The following is a 21,850-nucleotide window of genomic DNA, read 5'->3' on the forward strand; positions in this document are numbered from 1 at the left end:
CTTCTGGTTAAGAACCATTGCTACAGAGCTAGTGTGGTAGTTAGGAGGTAAGGAGATACTTTGCCTTTTACAGTTGCTAGAGTTCTTGTGCTGGTTCTTTCTCATCTGTGTGGGCTGATATTCCTTTAACTGTGGTATAATTTGAGTATAATCTGTGACTTTGTTTCTGGACATTTTCAAAGGGCTGAGGCTTGGTGCAGGGTCTTTATTTGCAGCTGAATTCTTGTTCTTGGTTTCATAGCAGAGTATTTTAGCAAAGTATTTTTGATGTTGAAGTTTGAGCTGTGATCCAGATGATACTTAAAATGTAATGGCCAGTAGGAAGGCTCTTGCTCAGCCATGCGGCCCCTCTGAATTTCCTTGCATTTACAGCCATGCTCCCTCTCAGTGCTTTAAGAGTGTGAACTCCTCTCCCACTCAAGTGCTGGCTGTAGATCTTGGTTTGGCACTCCTAAGCTGTGCTCCACAGGTCTGGGGTGAGCTCAGGCTTTGTTCCTTCTTGAGCTGGAGTCAACAGGGTTGGCAACCTTGGCAGTGACAATGGCAGAGGGCCTTTCACTTGTTCCTTGGGGCTCTGCCCCAGACAAATGCAGAGCTGCTGTCAGTTAGAATAATCAGCTTAATGTGGGGTGGCTGTGTTTCGGGTCCAAGCCAGAGTGCCCTGCCTGGTGCTGGGCAGGGGAGGTCAGGGGCTTACAGGGAAGTCATACTGGCCTCTTCTTCATAGGAGAGCTGTGGCATGCTGGAGGTGTGAATGAAGCACTCAGGATCTTTGTTCCTTCCCTAGTCCGAGGACAGCAAGGCTAGTAGCAGGGCAGTGGCAGTGGCAGAGGCTGACGGGCTGTCAGTGGCCACTGATAAGCTCCACACCAGAGAAACACAGAGCCACTGACAATGTGAATGTTCAGCCAAGTTTGGGGAAGCTGTCCTGCAGGCCCAAGCCTGGGGCCCTGTCTAGTGAAGAGGAGGGATGGGGATTCACAGGGAAGAGAAAATGGGCTCCTCTCTGTATGGTGGCTGCAGTGTCATGGAGGTATCAGTGAAGTGACCAGGCTCTTTTTTCCTTCCCTAGGTCAAAGGCAGTAAGGATGGTACTGCTGTAGCTGTAATGGCAGAAGGGATATGGGTTGACTCTGGGATTTCTTCCTCAGAGAGATGCAGAGCTGCCGAGGTGGTGTCAGGGTGGTTGTGCTGTGGGCCCAGGTCAGAGGGCCCTACCCAGTGAGGAGTAGTAGGGACAGGGACCTCTGTGGAGATCAGACTAGTCACTTTTACATAAGGCAGCTATGCTGTGCTGGAAGCTCCTAAGTCCTTAAGCTCTTTGCTCTCTCCTGACCTTGAGGGAATTGTGGGTCAGCAGGGGTTCTTGCTCACTCACCATTTTCCTGTGTGGGGAGCCTTCCTTGGCTCTGCACCAATCCTAAGTGGGCAGCTGTCCTGTCTTGCTCTCTTCCATTCTCCCTGGGTCATGTTACTTCCTTGATGAGTCCCAGTGTATCCTCCTAGACAGTCCAGTTGAAGAGCTAGTGTTTACTGGCCACTCTGTCTCCTCTCCACAAAAATGGTACACATTAGCTTCTAGTCAGCTATCTTGGCACTCTATCCCCAAGCTTCTTTTCATGGTCTTATATGGAGAAGTGTTTATTGGATTTTGTCTCATTGTTTAATTGGGTTGTCCTCTTATTGTCATGTTGTTGTTCTTTATATATTTTGGATATGGATTTCTTACCAGAGATATTATTTGCAAATATTTTCTCCTGTTCCAAGTTGTCTTTTCAGTTTCTTGGTAATGTTCTTTGAAGCACAAAAGTTTTTAATTTCGGTTAAGTCCAATTTATCTGTTGTTTTCTTTTATTGCTAATGCTTTTGATGTCTTGTTTAAGAAGCCTTTGCTTAATTAAAGCTCATTAAAAATTATCCTATGTCTGTTCTAAATGTTTTATAGTTCATATTCTTACAGCTTGCTTTGCAGTTCATTTTGAGGGGTATTTGCATGTCCATATATAGTTGTCCCAGGTCCATTTGTTGAAAAGACTTGCTTTTCTCCCTTTTTATTTTCTCAGGACGCTTGTCAAAAATCAGTTGACCATAAATGTAACTGTTCATTTCTGGACTCTCAGTTCTATTCCATTGATTTTTATTGCTATCTTTGTGTCAATACCACCCCATCTTAATTACTATACTTTTATAGTAAGTTTTGAAATCAAAAGTATACTTTACTTTTCTTCTTCAGGGACGTATATTAGTCATACGTTGGATGTTCTCTGGCTGTTTTCAGTTATGTCACTTTCTCTTGAATCTTTTTTTGTATCATTTCGTTATTACTTTTCATATTTTCTTCCTTTTCACCTTCTCCTTTTCTTAAGACATCACTCGTTGAGTTTATTTGTCTTTTGTGTTTCTTCTGATCAGGGCCTCATTTCTAAAATGTTTTTTCTTGTTCTTGCGTTCTCTCATCTTCTGAGTTTATCTAATTTTGATTTATGTTGTTTTTCCTATCTTATACAATATCCTTAATTTTTTAGCTTATTTTGAAATAGTTTACATTTTTATCTGTTTTATAGGCAAGTTTTTCTGTTGTGCTTTCCTTGTCTATAGGGCTGTAATTCTCATTATTGTATTTTTCTATATTAACTTTGTATGGGATTTGACCTTGTTATTTTTCTGTTGCTCATTTATATGTAAAATGCTTTTTCCTGAACTAAAAAGACAAAAACTTGGTTCAAGTGTTTTTTCTAACTTCACAGAGATCCCCTTTGTGTTGCTTTCAGTTTTTCTCTCTCTTCTTTTTACTTACTTTTGTTTAGAACTTGTTTTTCTTTATTTCTATTTTCCTTATCCTGCCCCATTTCAATTCCACTTCCAGCAGTTTCTCGTCAGTGTCCTGAAAAGGAGCCTGCACTGGTCAATAGAGTTCGTGGTTAATAGACTACTCCAGCTCCTTTAGGCTGTATTATTTCAGATCTCTTGCATTCATATCCACTGTTGCAATGGACAAAAGCCCTTCCAGTTTCAGCTACTGTTTCTAAGTTGGCCACTGTGTTTTTCACTGAGTACTTATTGGCTGTTTGGGTTTTCTCCTGGTCTCAGGTCTGCATGTGCCCTCTGCTTATTACCATAGAATTGTTGATACCACGTAGATCATGTGGCTGTTGGTGTTTCTCTCTATGTGTTTGCATTTTGAGATTGAAAGGTATTTGTTGTAGCCTAATTTTGTTGTAAAACAGGTGTTGTTCATAGGTTCTGCTTTTGATTATTCTGTTAGTGTGAAAATTTGAGAAAATTAAAAAATTATGTTTCCACTGCCCTGTCATCTCCCTCATCATATGCTTTTAAAACTGTTTATTAAAGCATATATGCAGAAAAGTGCACAGATCATAAGTATACAGCTTGGTGATTTTTTTTTTTTTTTTTACAAACCGAACAGACCCATGTAAACCCGTGCTAAGAATGCCATCGTTTGAAACACAATTAAGTTGGATATAAAACTCTAGGCTCAACATTCGTTCCTTTCAATGCTTTGAAAATCCTCCATTTTCTTTTTGCATCTAGTATTACTGTTAAGAAGTCTGATGTCCATCTGATTCTTTTTACTTCATGTTATTTGTAATTTTTAAATCACTTTTCTATTTTTTCTGTTTCCTCATTTGTCTGTGTGACTCTTAGTTGTGTTTTTCTTTTTTGAGATTCATTTAGAATATATTATGTTACTTAGATGTTTTTAAATTTTATTGTGAATATGTCCAGGAGGTAGTTTTTTCTTACTCTCTTGGCACTCTATGGACTCTTTCAGTGTGAAATATTTTATCTTTAATTTTTGTATAATGAGTCTCTTTATTTTTGTAAATATTTTTATCTCCATTTTGATTTTTTCTTTTCCTTTGCTTTAGTAAATAGATGTTAATAGGTACATGTACACTTTTGTGTTGCTTTATTTATATTCTTACTTTTCTTTCCTTCTTTCTTTCTTTCTTTTTTTTTTTTTGTTTTTTGTTTTTTAGAGACAGGGTCTTGCTTTGTTGCCCAGGCTGGAGTGCAGTGGCTATTCACAGGCATGATCCCACTACTGGTCAGCATGGCAGTTTTGACCTGCTCCGTTTCTGACCTGGGCCAGTTCACCCCTCCTTAGGCAACCTGGTGGTCCCCCACTCCTGGGAGGTCACCATGTTGATGCCGAACTTAGTGCGGACACCCGATCAGCATAGCGCACTACAGCCCAGAACTCCTGGGCTTAAGCGATCCTCCCACCTCATCCTCCTGTCCTCCCGAGTAGCTGGGTCTACAGGCACTTGCCACCGCACCTCTTTTCAAGGTACTTAATTCTCCCATGTATCTCTTTCCCCAGGCTCTTTCTTCCTAGGGTGTTTACTCTTTTTGTTGCTTGTCCTAGGGTGTTTACTCTTTTTGTTGCTTGTCCGTCTGTTATCCCTTGCCCCAGGCATATGCCTTTATATACTTTCAACATAGGACTCCATGGAAAGCTACTCCAAGCCCCAAGAGTGTTCTGATAGGTACAAGATAAGCAAGCCCCTGAGCCAGTCCTTCAGAGAGCTGCTGGACAAGTCAAGTATAACCAGCTGCTTCTCCGATAAAACACCAAATGGCGGATGATGCCGGTGCAGCGGGGGAGGGACAGTAAAAAAAAAGTAAAAAAAGTGTAACCATAATTCTTTGAAAACAAGACTATATTTCCTTCTCTGGTACCAGCAAGCCATACCAAAAATGCAAGCTGCCATCGCCATTGGGGGATGGAAAGATGGTATGTGAGTGAGCACAAATGTCATAATACTCTCTTCTGATACTTATTTAACAACTTTTTTTTTCATTATACACTCCCCTGGTTGTTGTTAGTTTTTCATTAGATTCCAGAGTTCTGGAAAAGTTGATTGAGATCTGACAGTTTTTGCTAGCTTGTTGCCTTAGTGGAGGGATGAATTTTTGGAGCCCCATACTCTGTCATTTTTGGTGATATCACTTACTCCTATATTTTTAACACCAGAATTGCATTGATTCTTGTACCAAAAAACAAACAAAATCATGTATGGCTCAATAGCAACAGAAAAGTTAACCTAGACATTTCAAGGTTATCAGTCAGTAATATGACAATTAGTAAATTCACTAGATTCCGTGACATTGCTAATATTGTTAGTATTGGTAGTGTTAGTAATGGATTATCTCCATTCCACCACTTATAGAATGTATGAACTTGAACAAGTAAACCTCTCTAAGCCTCAGTTTCTAGTCTATAAAAATGGGAAAATAATAGTATTAGCTACCTTGTAGGGTTGAAGAGATAATTAAATGACACAATGTAGTATTGGACATTAGAATAGCGAAATAATAAATGCTCAGTGAGTGGTAGTCACTGTGGTTCTTTACTAAAGATGATTATATGATTATAGGATAGCTGTTACTAATTCGCATTGTTATATAATGTAAAAATACCTTAGCAAGCCAAAATCAAAACAAAAATATAAAAAGTGGTAAAATACTAACTACCCCGTCCTTCAGCAAACCCTCTATATTGTTCTGGCCTAAGCATCTATAGGGGTAAACTAATAGTGAAGGGGTTTTCTTGGGGGTAGATGATGGTGGAAAGGCAGTCAAAAAAACATATATACATATTTTTATTATACTTTAAGTTCTGGGATACATGTGCAGAACATGCAGGTTTGTTACATAGGTATACATGTGCCATGGTGGTTTGCTGCACCTATCAACCCATCATCTACATTAGATATTTTTCCTAATGCTATCCCTTACCTTGCCCCCCAACATTCCCCAAGAGGCCCTGGTGTGTGATGTACCCCTCCCTGGGCCCATATGTTCTTATTGTTTAACTCTCAATTATGAGTGGAACATTCAGTGTTTGGTTTTCTGTTCCTGTGTTAGTTTGCTGAGAATGATGTCCATGTCCCTGCAAAGGACACAAACTCATTCTTTTTTTAGGGCTGCATAGTATTCCATGGTGTATATGTGCCACATTTGTTTTATCCAGTCTATCTTTGATGGGTATTTGGGTTGGTTCCAAGTCTTTGCTATTGTGTACAGTGCTGCAATAAACATACATGCACATGTGTCTTGATAGAATGATTTATGATCCTTTGGGTATATACCAAGTAATGGGATTGCTGGGTCAAATGGTATTTCTGGTTCTAGATCCTTCAGAAATCTCCATACTGTCTTCCACAATGGTTGAACTAATTTACACTCCCACAAATAGTGTAAAAGCATTCCTGTTTCTCCTCTCTAGCATCTGTTGCTTCTCGACTTTTTAATGATGGCCATTCTAACTGGCATGAGATGGTATCTCAATGTGGTTTTGATTTGCATTTCTCTGGTGACCAGTGATGATGAGCTTTTTTTCATATGTTTGTGGGCCGCATGAATGACTTCTTTTGAGAAGTGTCTGTTCATATCTTTTGCCCACATTCTGATGGGGTTGTTTTTTTCTTGTAAATTCATTTTAAGTTCCTTGTAGATTGTGGATATTAGCCCTTTGTCAGATGGATAGATTGCAAAAATTTCTCCCATTCTGTAGGTTGCCTCTTGACTCTGATGATAGTTTCTTTTGCTGTGCAGAAGCCCTTTAGTTTAATTAGATCCCATTTGTCAATTTTGGCTTTTGTTGGAATTGCTTTCGGTGTTTTAGTCATGAAGTCTTTGCCCGTGCTTATGTCTTGAATGGTATTGCCTGGGTTTTCTTCTAGAGTTTTTATGGTTTTAGGTATTATGTTTTAATCTTTAATCCATCTCGAATTAATTTTTGTATAAGGTATAAGGAAGGGGTCCAGTTTCAGTTTTCTACAAATGGCTAGCAAGTTTTCCCAAAACTGTTTGATAGGGAATCATTTCCCCATAGCTTGTTTTTGTCAGGTTTGTCAAAGATCAGATGGTTGTAGATGTGTGGTGTTATTTCCGAGGCCTCTGGTCTATATATCTGTTTGATATCAGTATCATGCTGTTTTGGTTACTGTAGCTTGTAGTATCAGTTGCAGTCAGGTAGCGTGATGCCTCCAGCTTTGTTCTCTTTGCTTAGAATAGTTTTGGCTACACGGGATCTTTTTTGGTTCCATATGAAATTTAAAGTACTTTTTTCTAATTCTGCAAGGAATGGTTCCATATGAAATTTAAAGTAGTTTTTTCTAATTCTGTGAAGAAAGTCAATGGTAGTTTGATGGGAATAGCATTGAATCTATAAATTACTTTGGGTAGTATGGTCATTTTCACAATATTGATTCTTCCTATCCATGAGCATGGAATGTTTCTCCATTTGTTTGTGTCCTCTCTTATTTACTTGAGCAGTGGTTTGTAGATCTCTTTGAAGAGATCCTTCATATCCCTTGTAAGTTGTATTCCTAGGTATTTTATTCTCTTTGTAGCAATTGTGAATGGGAGTTCATTCATGATTTGGCTCTCTGTCTATTATTAGTGTATAGGAATGCTTGTGATTTTTGCACATTGATTTTATATCCTGACACTTTGCTGAAGTTGCTTATCATCCAAGGAGTTTTTGGGCTGAGACCATGGGGTTTTCTAAATATACAATCATGTCATCTGCAAACAGAGACAATTTGACTGCCTCTCTTCCTATTTGAAAACACTTTATTTCTTTATCTCGCCTGATTGCCCTGGCCAGAACTTCCAATACTATGTTGAATAGGAGTAGTAAGAGAGGGCATCCTTGTCTTGTGCTGGTTTTCAAAGGAAATGCTTCTAATTTCTGCCCATTTAGTATGATATTGGCTGTGGATTTGTCATAAATAGCTCCTGTTGTTTTGAGATGTGTTCCATCAGTACCTAGTTTATTGAGTGTTCTTAGCATGAAGGAATGTTGAATTTTATCAAAGGCCTTTTCTGCATCTATTGAGATAACTATATGTTTTTTGTCATAGGTTCTGTTTATGTGATGAATTACATTTATTGATTTGCGTATTTTGAACCAGCCTTGCATCCCAGGGATGAAGCCTACTTGACTGTTGTGGTTAAGGCTTTTAATTTGCTGCTGGATTCCAGTTTGCCAATATTTTATTGAGGATTGCCTCATCAATGTTCATCAGGGATATTGGCCTGAAATTTCTTTTTTGTGCGTGTCTCTGCCAGGTTTTGTTTTCAGGATATTGTCAGCCTCATAAGATGAGTTAGGGAGGAGTCCCTCTTTTTCTATTGTTTGGAATAGTTTTAGAAGGAATAGTACCAGCTCGTCTTTGTACCTCTGGTAGAATTCAGCTGTGAATCCTCCTGGTGCTGGGTTTTGTTTTTGTTTTGGTTTTGGTTAGTAGGCTATTAATTCCTGCCTCAATTTTAGACCTTGTTATTGGTCTATTCAGGAATTCGACTTCTTCCTGGTTTAGTCTTGGGAAGGTGTATGTGTCCAGGTATTTATCCATTTCTTCTAGATTTTCTAGTTTATTTGCATAGAGGTGTTTATAGTATTCTCTGATGGTAGTTTGTATTTCTGTGGGATCAATGGTGGTATCTTTTTATTGTGTCTATGTGGTTCTTCTCTCTTTTGTTTATTAGTCTGGCTAGCGATCTATCTGTTTTGTTAATCTTCTCAAAATCCAGCTCCTGGATTTATTGATTTTTTTGAACCGTTTTCTGTGTCTCTATCTTTTTCAGTTCTGCTCTGATCTTAGTTATTTCTTGCCCTCTGCTAGCTTTTGAAATTGTTTGCTCTTGCTTCTCTAGTTCTTTTAATTGTGATGTTAGGGTGTCAATTTTAGATCTTTCCTGCTTTCTTATGTGGGCATTTAGTGCTATAAATTTCCCTCTAAACACTACTTTAGCTGTGTGCCAGAGATTCTAGTACATTGTATCTTTGTTTTCATTGTTTCAGATAACTTATTTCAGGCAGTCACCATATTATCTTTCCATAGCATTTATCTTACTGTGACATTTCCACCTGCTTCTGTCAGTTTTAGAGTGTAAACTCCTAAAGCATAAGGATCATGTATTTAAAATTTTGTTGTGTAGACTATGTAAGATAAAACTCTTTTTGTATGGTAGTGAGTGCAATTTGAAAAGGTTGGCTGGATAATTTAAAGTTTATTTACTCTTTAAACATTCTAGAGTGACTTGAAGGATCTAGGTGCTTCTTTTCAAGGCAGCTAGCTTAAAAAAAATAGCTCTTAAAGTGCTTCTAGCAGAGTTGTCAGTTTACTTCTTGGCATTTTGTGTAAAGAAGTGTTCTAGCTATTTTATGAATTTTAGTCACCTTATAGAATGTCTGAAGTGTAGTTTAAAAGAGAAGTGGATACTTTTAGAAAAAACTCTGACAGGTTTTCAGGGCTCAAATAGGCCTGAAGAAAAATGAGAGGGAGCAAAATTAGGCATATTTATATGTGTATGTGTTTTGGGGAGTGTGGGGTAGAGTAGGTTTACAACATATTTTGGAAAAGTCCCTTTTTGTTTTCATTTGCAGAGCTAATTCAATTGATTTGGGCAATAGTGGTGTTGTCAGAAATAAACAGTTGGATTCTGTATCATGCTTCTGTTTAGTAAGACCATGAGGAGGTAATGGAGTAGGAATCAGAAACCTCAGGCATGAGTGCCCATAGCAGTATTAAACTAACAAATTAAAAATAGAAGAAAAAGAAATCAATGAACACATGAAAAGGGAGAAAGAAAAAAGGAGTAGCAAGGAGATAAAGAGAAGATATCGACGCTGAGGGGAGCAGTAGATTGCTATCAGAAATTGTCCCAAATGCCTGTGTTTCCCTACCTCTGAAGTAGAAGTTAACTTTCAGCATGCTAGAAAGAGACTAGATATAGATAAGCAAAAAGGAATTTAAAATGTACAAGGCCAAATACTTTTAAAGTACCTTTTCTATCTAGCGTTAAGCAGGAACTTATTAGGTATCATTTGTCAGCCATAGAGTTGGGTTTGTATTTATATCAATGTTCTCTTAGCCTACACCTTCTGTTATAAGCAGATTATGTCTGATATAGCCTACTAATGGATGGCCTGTATCAGACTTTGCTGGAATGCTTATAAAGAAAACCAGTGGGTCTGGGATATGACCTGCATAGTGAGCAATGCAGAATGATCCAAGTAAATGAAAATGCTATCTTATATGAGCTTAGAATAATTATCCAGGTAATTTAATCATCAGTGGCAATCTGACACATCCATAAAAAATAACAAACATAAAGGAACATTACAGGTAAACATAATGAAATTGTCCAGCTATGGAACCGAAAGTTAAAAAATGTGCTTGAGGGTTCTCTTCCAAGTCCACATTAGTAAATATAAGAGCAAGCAATTTCGGTATTAAATTACTGAAAGTTGAAACTGTAAAGTAGCAGAAAATATTCCAATTCTACTTTCTCAACTTCTTTTATTATATTATCTCAGCACTCCAGCTGTTGTGTGGAATGTGTGATAACTTCTCTATTCTGTCCACAAACACAATAGGATTAGGAATCTTAGAAGTACTAGAAGATTCATACCAATTTTCTAAAGTCCTTGGGTTCTAATAAGCCTGCTCAATGAAATTATTCACTATTAAATGTGTCTAAAATGTGTTCTTGGTATATTCATTCCTAATATGATAAAGCAATTTCTCTTTATACATTTGTCCCCAACTTTCATGTTTTAAAAGGAGTTGGTTCTGGAGTTTTTTCTTAACTTTTAATATTCAGCCATTGGTTTTAATTGCCCTGATTTTGGCAAATGCTTTGTAATTCTTTGTTACTCTTATTAGCAAGCAGCTTGGAATCTTATATCACTTAGCTAAAACTTATGAAGCAGTATGCAAGTTTCATGATGACAAAAATGCTATGATAAATGAACCTATGTGACTGGGAACAAGAAAACTTACTTCATAGAAGTTGCTTAAACAAACATAAAAAACTTTTATCAAGACCTTTTCTTCTGTATTCTAAATAGGTCTTGCTGTTGGTGTTATATACCCAGAAATGTGAAAATTTGGTAGATACAGGGAAAACTATTTGAGGAAGAGGAGAATCCCATGCATATTTTTTGTTTGTGTGTTGCTTTTTTTGTGATGGTGCTGGTGGAGATTTTTTGGTAGGTGTACTTTATTTTGTTTTGCTTTATCATTCTCAAAGTCCTTGGAGATTGAGGGATTTTAGAAATGATTTAGAACAGGGGTCAGCAATCTATGGGTCTTGGGCCAAATCCAGCATGCCACCTATTTTTGCAAGGGACCTGTGCTAAGAATATTTGAAAACATTCTTTAATGGTTGGAAAAACAAGAAAAATATTTTGTGATAGATGACAGTTTTGTGAAATTCAAATTTCATTTTTCATAAATAAAGTTTTATTGGAGCACAGCCACACTCGTTCACTTACTTATAATGTATGGTTGCTTTCATTCTGCAATGACAGAATTGAGTAGTTGTGACAGAAGCTATATGCCTGCAAACCCTAAAATATTTACTGTCTGGAAAAAGGAACTCAAGAAACAATCCCATTTACCATAGCATCAAAAAGAATAAAATACTTAGGAATAAATTTAACCAAGGAGGTGAAAAATCTGTATACTCAAAACTATGAAACACTGATGAAAGAAATTGAAGAATACACAAATAAATGGAAAGATACCCTGTGTTCATGGGTTAGAAGAATTAATATTATAAAAATTTCCATACTACCCAACACAATCCCTATAAAAAATTCAGTGGCATTTTTCACAGAAATAGAAAAAAGTTATAATATTAACATGGAACAATAGACCCTGAATAGCCAAGCAATCTTGAAAGAGAGGAACAAAGTTGGAGGCATCACAGTTCCTAATTTCAAGTTACAAAACTATATTAATCGAAACAGTATGGTACTGGCATAAAAACAGACAGATAGACCAATGGTACAGAATATAGAGCCCAGATATAAACCCATGCATATGTAGTCAACTAATCTTCCACAAGGGAGCCAAGAGTACAAAATGTGGAAAGGACAGTCTTTACAATGAATCATGTTGGGAAACAGGATATCCACATGCAAAAGAATGAAATTGGACCATTATCTTATTCATTAAAAAAAAAAACCCTCAACATGGGTAAAAGACTTAACATAAGCCTTGAAACCTTAAAACTCCTAGAAGAAAACAGGGAAAGGCTCCTTGATGTTACCCCTGGCAGTGATTTTTTGGGTGTGACACCAAAAGCTCAGTCAACGAAAGCAAAAATAAATAAGTCTAAATCAAACTATAAAGCTTCTGTGCAGCAAAAGAAACAGTCAACAAAACTATGAAGCAACACAGGGAGAAAATATTTACAAATTCATATATCTGATAAGGGGTTAATATCCAAAATACAGAAGGAACTCACACAACTTCAACACACACACACGCACACACACACACCAGTTTTAAAGTGGGCAAAGGACTTGAATAGATGCTTTTCAGAGAAGACATACAAATTGTCAGTGGGTGTGAAAAGGTGATCAACCTCACTAATCACCAGAGAAATGCAAATCAAAATCACAATGAAGTATCACCTCACACCTGTTAGGATGGCTGTTGCCAAAAAGATAAGAGATAACAAGTGTTGGTGAGCATGTGGTGAAAGGAAACCCTTGTACACTGTTTGTGGGAATCTAGATTGAGAAAACCATTATGGAAAACTGTAGAGATTCTTCAAAATATTAAAAATAGAAATACTACATGATCCAGCAATTCCTTTTCTGTTTATAGGCACAAGGGAAATGAAATCAGCATATCAAAGAGATATCTGCATGCCCATGTTCATTGCAGCATTTCTCACAATAGCCAAGATATGCAAACAACTGGATTGTCTGTGGATGGATGAATGGAGATATATATATATATATATATATATATATGATGGAACATTATTTGGCCTTCAGAAAGAAGGAATTCCTGCCATTTGTGACAATGTGGATGAAGAATCTGGAGGATATTATACTAAGTGAAATGAGCCAAACATAGAAGGACAAATACCACATTATCTCACTGTTGTGGAATCTAGGAAACTTGAATACCTAGAAACAGAGTAGCACAGTAGTTACCAGGGTGAAGGGAGTTGGGGAAAATGGGGAGATGCTGGTCAAGAGTTACAAAGTTGCAGTTATATAGAATGAATAAATCTAGAGAGTTAATGTACAGCATGATGACTATAGTTAATAATATTGTATTGTATTCTGGAAATTTGCTAAGAGTAGATTTTGGGTGCTCTCACAATACACAAAAAAGGTTACTGTGAGGAGATATGTTAATTTGCTTGATTGCAGTCATCATTTTACTATATATACATATAACAAAACATGTTGTACACCTTAATATATACAATAAAAAATACAGTCATGCATCACTTAGCAACTGGGATACATTTCAGGAAATGCATCATTTAGGCGATTTCACTACTGTGAAAACATCATAGAGTGTACTTAACACAGACTTAAATGGTGTAGCCTATTGCTCCTAGGTTGCAAACCTGTATAGAATGTGACTGTGCTGAATACTGTAGGCAGCTATTAACACAATACTAAGAATTTGTGTATCTAAATAGAAAACATACAGTAAAAGTATGATATTATAATCTTATGAGACCAGTGTCATATATTTATGTTGTCCGTTGTTGACAGAAATGTTGTTATATAGCACATGACGGTAAATAGAAAGTATGTTATGAAAAGGACTATTAGCAGGAATAATGCAGGGCACTGGAGATAGAGTATGTGAGATAATTGCTATTTTTATATATTATACTTTTATGTAATCTTAAAGTTAGTTTTAACTTTGTTAATAAGTATTCTTCTAAAAGATTAAAAAATTTTACTATCTGGCTCTTCACAGAAAAGTTTAACAACCTCTGTTCTAGAGTGATTTTATAGCGACAGAGATCAGCCTGATGATTTTATGGCCTGTTGAATGAACTCTCAGGTGAAATATGCTGTCCAAAATCCTTATGCTGTGCTTCCATTTACTCATTCATTCAATAAGCATTTATTGAATATCTATCACAGTAAAGAAAATACTTTATCCCTTAACTTTCAGCTGAGAGCTGTAATTGCAGAATTTGTAAGTACTGAATTACAGCTGTACTTACAATTTGGGAAGAAAACCAAGTTTTAAGTCAGACTTATACTTTCAAAGTAGGTTAAATGTAGTTTTAAATCACAGCAGTTTCTCTTTAAAAATGTATTGGGAGCTTAATTTGAAATATTTTAAATTTCAATCACAGATGATTATGATCAGATGGTAATATTCACACATGACTTTGATACTGTTAAGCATTACACGCGTCATGGATTTGTAATTGTAAACTGTTTAATTTCTGAAGCTTCGGAAATACAGAGTATATAATTGACTCCAAAATCCCTGGTGGGTTGACCAGTTATACATTGTTTTTAGTCTTTTTATTATTAGGTAATTCTTCCAGTATCGTAAACACTGGGTGTAACTTGAACTATTAAAATTAACTTTTATTTAGGGATACAATCATTAGAAATTACTAAATAAATTAATAAGATTTTTTTATAAAGATTGAATTTTTACCATGAAGGAAGATACAATTGTAGTGTGACTAGGTTTCAGTTTTATTAGCCTCTTCACTTGAGTCTCGGCCTCATTTACATGGAAGCAGTTCTGTCTGCTAGACTGATGGTTTTAGTGTGGATATTTTATAATTATTTATTGAATGTTTACATAGTCAAAGCATTATGTCCATGCAACTGTCTATTGAGGATTAATATGTTTAATGATTAGTGGGTGAATAGTGATGATCTAAATGAGAGCATACATTATTATGCTTGGAGGTCACAGATTCCTTAACTTTTAGATTCTTCCAGAAGTTTTTTTTTTATGGTGAGATAAACATGACCCTACAGTGTAAACATTTTAACTTATCTGCCACGTAAAGTGGACTGGCAGATTGTCATTTTTCGGTATACTGAATTATTTTGGTATCTGCATATTAGTTATGTCTGTTATCTTCTGTAATAAATGGTTTATTGTTGTGTATGTCTTTGGATGAATGATGTTATAAATAAATTCACACGTTAGAGTTACTGAAGAAATAAATTATCTACTTAGTTAAAACTTAGCTAAGTTTTAAAAAATTCAATTAATAACAGCAGCCTTTTCATTTCATTCCATAAAAATCGTGGAATTTCAGAGTTAGAATGGACCTTAGAGGGCATGTAATCCAACCCTCTAATTTTCAAATCAATTTATTTTGTTTTTTCATGTTACCTACCTCAGTGTATAAATGGAAGATATCTTGCTACAAATCCTTCCCTTGAGGTTTTAAAAATAGAGTCTCTAATTTACAAATAAATTGTGTTTCAGAAATGGTTGTAAGTCTGTTATTTAAAACTCAGAACATTTTTCCATAGGAAGGATATTATAAATCCCAGTAGGGTTTCAGGACTAGTCCCCAAAAAGTGTGATCCCATTATGTGACAGAGATTTTTACCTTTGCAGTGAAAGATGTTTTAAATAATCAGTGCTGCATATCTCTGGGTTACAGGAAGGAGATGACATTGTAGAAGAATATGTGGAGGACTTTCTTTTTATCTGTTACGTCTTAACTGGGTAGTGAGTACATATGTGTTTATTATATTGTTTTCTGAGCTTTTTATATACCTGATATATTTAATAATTTTAACAATACTTTTTTAGTACCAGAAGTTCACTTTGAATATGCACATTAAAAAATTGTTTACCTTGATCTAGGACATTGCTGGACCCTTGGGAAAAAATAAAGATAAATTTAAACAAATATTTACTTTGAATACTCATGCTTAAGGGAGAAAAATGATTTGATTAGAGATGGATAAAGAGGTAGCTGAAAATTCTGAAGGAGTTTCATGGGTAATTTTAAGGGCTTAGATTTGATGGAAGTTATTTATTTTACACAGTATGACTTCAGAATATATGATTTTGCTGTTAATTTAAGGGTACTACCAATATTAATCTTTCACCTAGCAGTGATATATAGGCATGGTTTTGAGAGAGAAGAAAGAAACTAGATAGCCATTTACTTGAGATAACTAGGCAAGTTGTGAAAGGCAAAGAAGGTTAAATTGCATTTGCATGTGCAAACATAGGCAAGATCTTGCTTTGATGTGCAGTTACTTGAACTAGGAGCTAGTGAAAAACATGAAAATGGGGGAGTAAAGCTGGTAGAACTTCCGAATATGGAGAAAGACAATGAGAACAATAGTGGAGTTAAGTACCAGAAGGGCATCATTACTAGTGCAAGGCTTGGTTACTGTGGTGAAGAGATTTGAGAATCCATAGTGTGGTATGAAAGCTTGGGTTCAGCAAAACAATATGCAAATAGCCATTGGTATTTTTGAAATGGTCATAGTTAACATATAAGGCATATAGAAATGCATTTTACATTTATAAATATATATAAGCAGAAATCAACTACCGTTTATTACATTTTGAAAGACAATTGAGCTGATTTTTTTTTTTTATAATTTGGTTACTTTTTTTGTGTATAGAGATTGGTTTTGGGTTGATATAGTTTTTGGTATTTTGCAGTGCATAAAATTGATCTTTTTTATGTTGACACATTATTCCAGCTGTACAACACACTTATGGCTTAGGGAAAGCTTAAGTGTTACTTGCCCTTTTCTTACTGGAAAGGGGTCCTGATCCAGACCTCAAGAAAAGGTTCTTGGATCTCACACAAGAAAGAATTTGGGGCGAGTCCTTAGAGTAAAGTGAAAGCAAGTTTATTAAGAAAGTAAAGGAGGCCGGGTGCGGTGGCTCACACGTGTAATCCCAGCACTTTGGGAGGCCAAGGTGGATGGATCACGAGGTCAAGAGATCGAGACCATCCTGGCCAACATGGTGAAACCCCGTCTCTACTAAAAATACAAAAATTAGTTGGGCATGGTGGTGTGTGCCTGTAGTCCCAGCCACTCGGGAGACTGAGGCAGGAGAATCTGTTAAACTGGGGAGCCGGAGGTTTCAGTGAGCCAAGATCCAGTCACTGCTCTCCAGCCTGGCGACAGAATGAGACTCCATTTCACGAAAAAAGAAAGTAAGTAAAGAAATAAAAGAATGGCTATTTCATAGGCAGAGCACCAGCATGAGCTGCTGCTTACCCATTTTTATGGTTATTTCTTGATTATATGCTGAACAAGGGGTGGATTATTCACGCCTCCCCTTTTTAGACCATATAGGGTAACTTCCTGATGTTGCCATGGCGTTTGTAAACTGTCATGGCGCTGATAGGTGTATAGTAGTGAGGATGACCAGAGGTTACTCTTGTTGCTAACTTGGTTTTAGTGGATTTTAGCTGGCTTCTTTATTGCACCCTATTTTATCAGCTAGGTCTTTATGACCTATATTTGGTACCAACCTCCTAGATCATCCTGTGACTTAGAATGCCTTAATGTAGCCCAGCAGGTCTCAGCCTTATTTTACCACGCCCCTACTCAAGATAGAGTTGCTCTGGTTCAAACGCCTCTGACATTTCCCCCCTCCATTTTATAAGTGCACCCTTAATCCTAAGAGTTGCAAAAGGATGAAGATCCATCTTCTATTTTTTCAGGCTGATTTTCCTTTGGGTAACAGGTCTCTTTAGTATAGTCCCTTCTGTGGTATCCAGAAAGATATTACTGGACCTCACCATTTACCCAAAGTTAGCCTTTGGATCGGGGATTTCCTCAGTATTGTCTCTTCTGTGGTCACCAGAAAGATGTTATTGTAAAGGGGTCTCGATCCAGACCTCAAGAGAGGGTTCTTGGATCTCATGCAAGAAAAAATTCAGAGGAAGTCTTAAGTGTAAAGTGAAAGCAAGTTTATTAAGAAACTAAAGGAATAAAAGAATGGCTATTCTGTAGGCAAAGCAGATTTTTATGATTATTTCTTGATTATGTGCTAAAGAAGCCTGGCGATAGAGTGTTTTGGTGTTTTGGTGTCATTGCTTTTGGTGTTTTGCTTTTGCTAAAGAAGCACATAATCAAGGTGGATTATTTGTGCCTCCCATTTTAGTCCATATAGGGTAACTTCCTCATGTGGCATATATACACCATGGAATATTATGCAGCCATCAAAAATGATGAGTTCGTGTCCTTTGTAGGGACATGGATGAACCTGGAAACCATCATTCTCAGCAAACTGACACATGAACACAAAATCGAACACCGCATGTTCTCACTCATAGGCGGGTGTTGAACAATGAGAACACATGGACACAGGGAGGGGAGCACTACACACTGGGGTCTGTTGGGGGAAATAGGGGAGGGACAGTGGGGAGTGGGGAGTTGGGGAGGGATAGCATGGGGAGAAATGCCAGATATAGGTGAAGGGGAGGAAGGCAGCAAATCACACTGCCACATATGCACCTATGCAACAATCTTGCATGTTCTTCACATGTACCCCAAAACCTAAAATGCAATTAAAAAAAAAAGGTTGTGGAATCCAAGGTTCTTGTCATATAGATGAAGCTTCCTGTTGGCAAGCTTCAAAGATAAAAGATGGTGAATTTCTCTTATCAGGCCTTAAAAGGTGTCAGAGTTTCCAGAAAAGACTTAGTAAAGGAAAGAAATTCTTTATAGAATGCAAATTTCACCCCTGAGAGACAGATTTACAGGGCCATTTTAGAATATGTCAAAGAAATATATTTTGGGATAAAATACTTTGATTTCCTTCAGGACCTGTTAAGTGTCATGTGTTACTGTAGCAGTCAAGTTGGAATTTGGCATCCTATTGCCACAAATTCTTCTTTGTCAGTCTTAAGATGGCTGTTTTAATGTTAATGCTGGTCAGTTATTTCTAAACTCCAAAGGGAAGAGGTTATATTGAGGCATGTCCAATTTTCCTCCTCCCTCCGCCCCCAACCAGCATCATGACCTGAGCTAGATTTCCAGGTTTCTTTGGGGTTCCCTTGGCCAAGGGGGGGTCCATTCAATTGGTTTGGGGACTTAGAATTTTACGTTTGGCTTATAGAGTTCATCATCTCGTTACATAGAATTGTTTGTCAAAACTGATCTTGTGACTAGTACATAAATTTAGCATTTAGATTAAGACTAAAGAGGAACAGAAACAAGATGTAGAGCATAATAGAATGCAATAAAAAGAGTTAGAACAAAAGAGGAGTATTTGAAAAGAGTATAAAAGCCATTTAAGAAAGAAATTGCCATTGCTTTTGGTGTTTTAGTCATGAAGTCCTTGCCTATGCCTATGTCCTGGATGGTTTTGCCTATGTTTTCTTCTAGTGTTTTCATGGTGTTAGGTTTTACGTTTAAATCTTTGATCCATCTGGAGTTAATTTTAGTGTAAGGTGACAGGTAGGGGTCCAGTTTCTGCTTTCTGCACATTGCTAGCCTGTTTTCCCAACATCATTTATTAAACATGGAGTCCTTTCCCCATTGCTTATTTTTGCTGGGTTTGTCAAAGATGAAATGGTTGTAGATGTGTGGTGCTTCTTCTGGGGTCTCTGTTCTGTTCCATTGGTCTATGTCTCTGTTTTGGTACCAGTACCATGCTGTTTTGATTACTGTAGCCTTGTAGTATACTTTGAAGTCTGGCTGTGTGATGCCTCTGGCTTTGTTCTTTTTGCTTAGGATTGTCTTGGCTATGCGAGATCTCTTGTGATTCCATATGAAGTTTAAAGTGTTTTTTTTCCAGTTCTGTGAAGAAGGTCAATGGTAGCTTGATGGGGATAGCAGTGAATCTATAGATTACTTTGGGCAGTATGGCCAGTTTCACGATATTGATTCTTCCTAACCATGAGAATGGAATGTTTCTCCAACTGTTTGTGTCCTCTCTTATTTCATTGAGCAGTGATTTGTAGTTCTCCTTGAAGAGGTCCTTTACATCCTTTGTTAGTTTTTTTCCTAGGTATTTTATTCTCTTTGTAGCAATTGTGAATGGGTGTTCGCTCTTGATTTGGCTGTTTGTCTGTTATTGGTATATAGGAATGCTTGTGATTTTTGCACATTGATTTTGTATCCTGAGACTTTGCTGAAGTTGCTTATCAGTTTGAGAAGATTTTGGGCTGAGATGATGGGGTCTTCTAGATATACAATCATGTCATCTGCAAATAGAGACTGTTTGACTTCCTCCTTTCCTAGTTGAATACCCTTTATTTCTTTTTCTTGACTGATTGCTCTGGCTAGAACTTCTAATACTATGTTGAATAGGAGTGGTGAGAGAGGGCATCCTTGTCTAGTGCCTGATTTCAAAGAGAATTCTTCCAGCTTTTGCCCGTTCAGTATGATATTGGCTGTAGGTTTGTCATATATAGCTTTTATCATTTTATGATACGTTCCATCAATACCTAGTTTACTGAGAGTTTTTAGCATGAAGGGCTGTTGAGTTTTATCGAAGGCCCTCTCTGCATCTGTTGAGATAATCATGTGGTTTTTGTCTTTGGTTCCGTTTGTGTGATGGATAACATTTATGGATTTGCATATGTTGAACCAGCCTTGCATCCCCAGGATGAAGCCTACTTGGTCATGATGGATAAGCTTCTTGATGTGCCATTGTAATCTATTTGCCAGTATTTTATTGAAGATTTTTGCATTGATGTTCATCATGGATATTGGCCTAAAGTTTTCCTTTTTAGTTGAGTCTCTGCCTGGTTTTGGTATCAGGATGATGTTGGTCTCATAAAATGAGTTGGGGAGGATTCCCTCCTTTTGTATTGTTTGATAGTTTCAGATGGCAGTAAAAGCCAGGATAGACAAATAGGATCTAATTAAACTCCGGAGCTTCTGTACAGCAAACGAAACCATCATTAGAGTGAATCAGCAACCAACAGAATGGGCAAAAGTTTTTGCGATCTACCCATCTTACAAAGGGCTAATATCCAGAATCTACAAACAACTAAAACAGATATACAAGGAAAAAAACAACCCCATTCAAAAGTGGGCAAAGGATATGAACAGACACTTTTCAAAAGAGGACATATATGAGGCCAGCAAACATGAAAAAATGCTCATCATCACTGGTCATTAGAGAAATGCCAATCAAAACCACACTGAGCTATCATCTCACGCCAGTTAGAATGGCGATCATTAAAAATCGGGAGACAACAGATGCTGGAGAGGGTATGGAGAAATAGGAACACTCTTACACAATTGGTGGGAGTGTAAATTAGTTCAACCATTGTGGAAGACAGTGGGGCGATTCCTCAAGGATCTAGAAATAGAAATTCCATTTGACCCAGCAATCCCACTATTAGGTATATACCCAAAGAACTATAAATCATTCTACTATAAAGACACATGCACACTTACGTTCATTGCAGCCCTGTGTACAATAGCAAAGACCTGGAACCAACCCAAATGCCCATCAGTGATAGACTGGACAAATAAAATGTGGTACATATACACCATGGAATACTACGCAGCCATAAAAAACGATGAGTTCATGTCCTTTGTAGGGACTTGGATGAATCTGGAAACCATCATTCTCAGCAAACTGACCTAAGAACAGAAAGCCAAGCACCGTTATGTTCTCACTCATAGGTGGGTGTTGAACAACGAGAACTTGTGGACTCAGAGGAGCATCACACACAGGGGACATTTTGGGGGGGCATAGGGGAGAGACAGTAGGGGGTGGGGAGGGAAGGGGGGGTGGGGAGGGATAACATGGGGAGAAATGCCAGATATAGTATGCACCTAAAGTAAAATAAATAAATAATTTAAAAAAAAGAAAAGAAAAGAAAGAAAGAAATTGGGTTGAAGACTTTAGGGGATTTAGGAAGCAAAGACCAAAAAAAAAAAAGAAAAGAAGCAGACAGAAACCAGAAACAAAGAAGATGAAAACAAAATTTGACATTTATAATGAGTAATACAATTTACTTCATACCTGGACCACAACTTGTATTGTCTTTTTTTTTTCTTTTTTTTTGAGACAGAGTCTCACTCTATTGCCAGGCTGGAGTGCAGTGGTGC

General features: G+C 37.1%; 1 protein-coding gene across 5 annotated transcripts in view; it reads left to right on the top strand.

The window, feature by feature from the left end:
* Positions 1 to 21,850, top strand: part of ABCB7 (ATP binding cassette subfamily B member 7) — a 129,777-nt gene that overhangs the window by 31,785 nt on the left and 76,142 nt on the right. The window lies entirely within an intron of this gene.

Source organism: Aotus nancymaae, unplaced genomic scaffold, assembly GCF_030222135.1.
Source record: "Aotus nancymaae isolate 86718 unplaced genomic scaffold, 86718_ANA_hifiasm-v0.15.2.pri h1tg000004l, whole genome shotgun sequence".
Classification (NCBI taxonomy): domain Eukaryota; kingdom Metazoa; phylum Chordata; class Mammalia; order Primates; family Aotidae; genus Aotus; species Aotus nancymaae.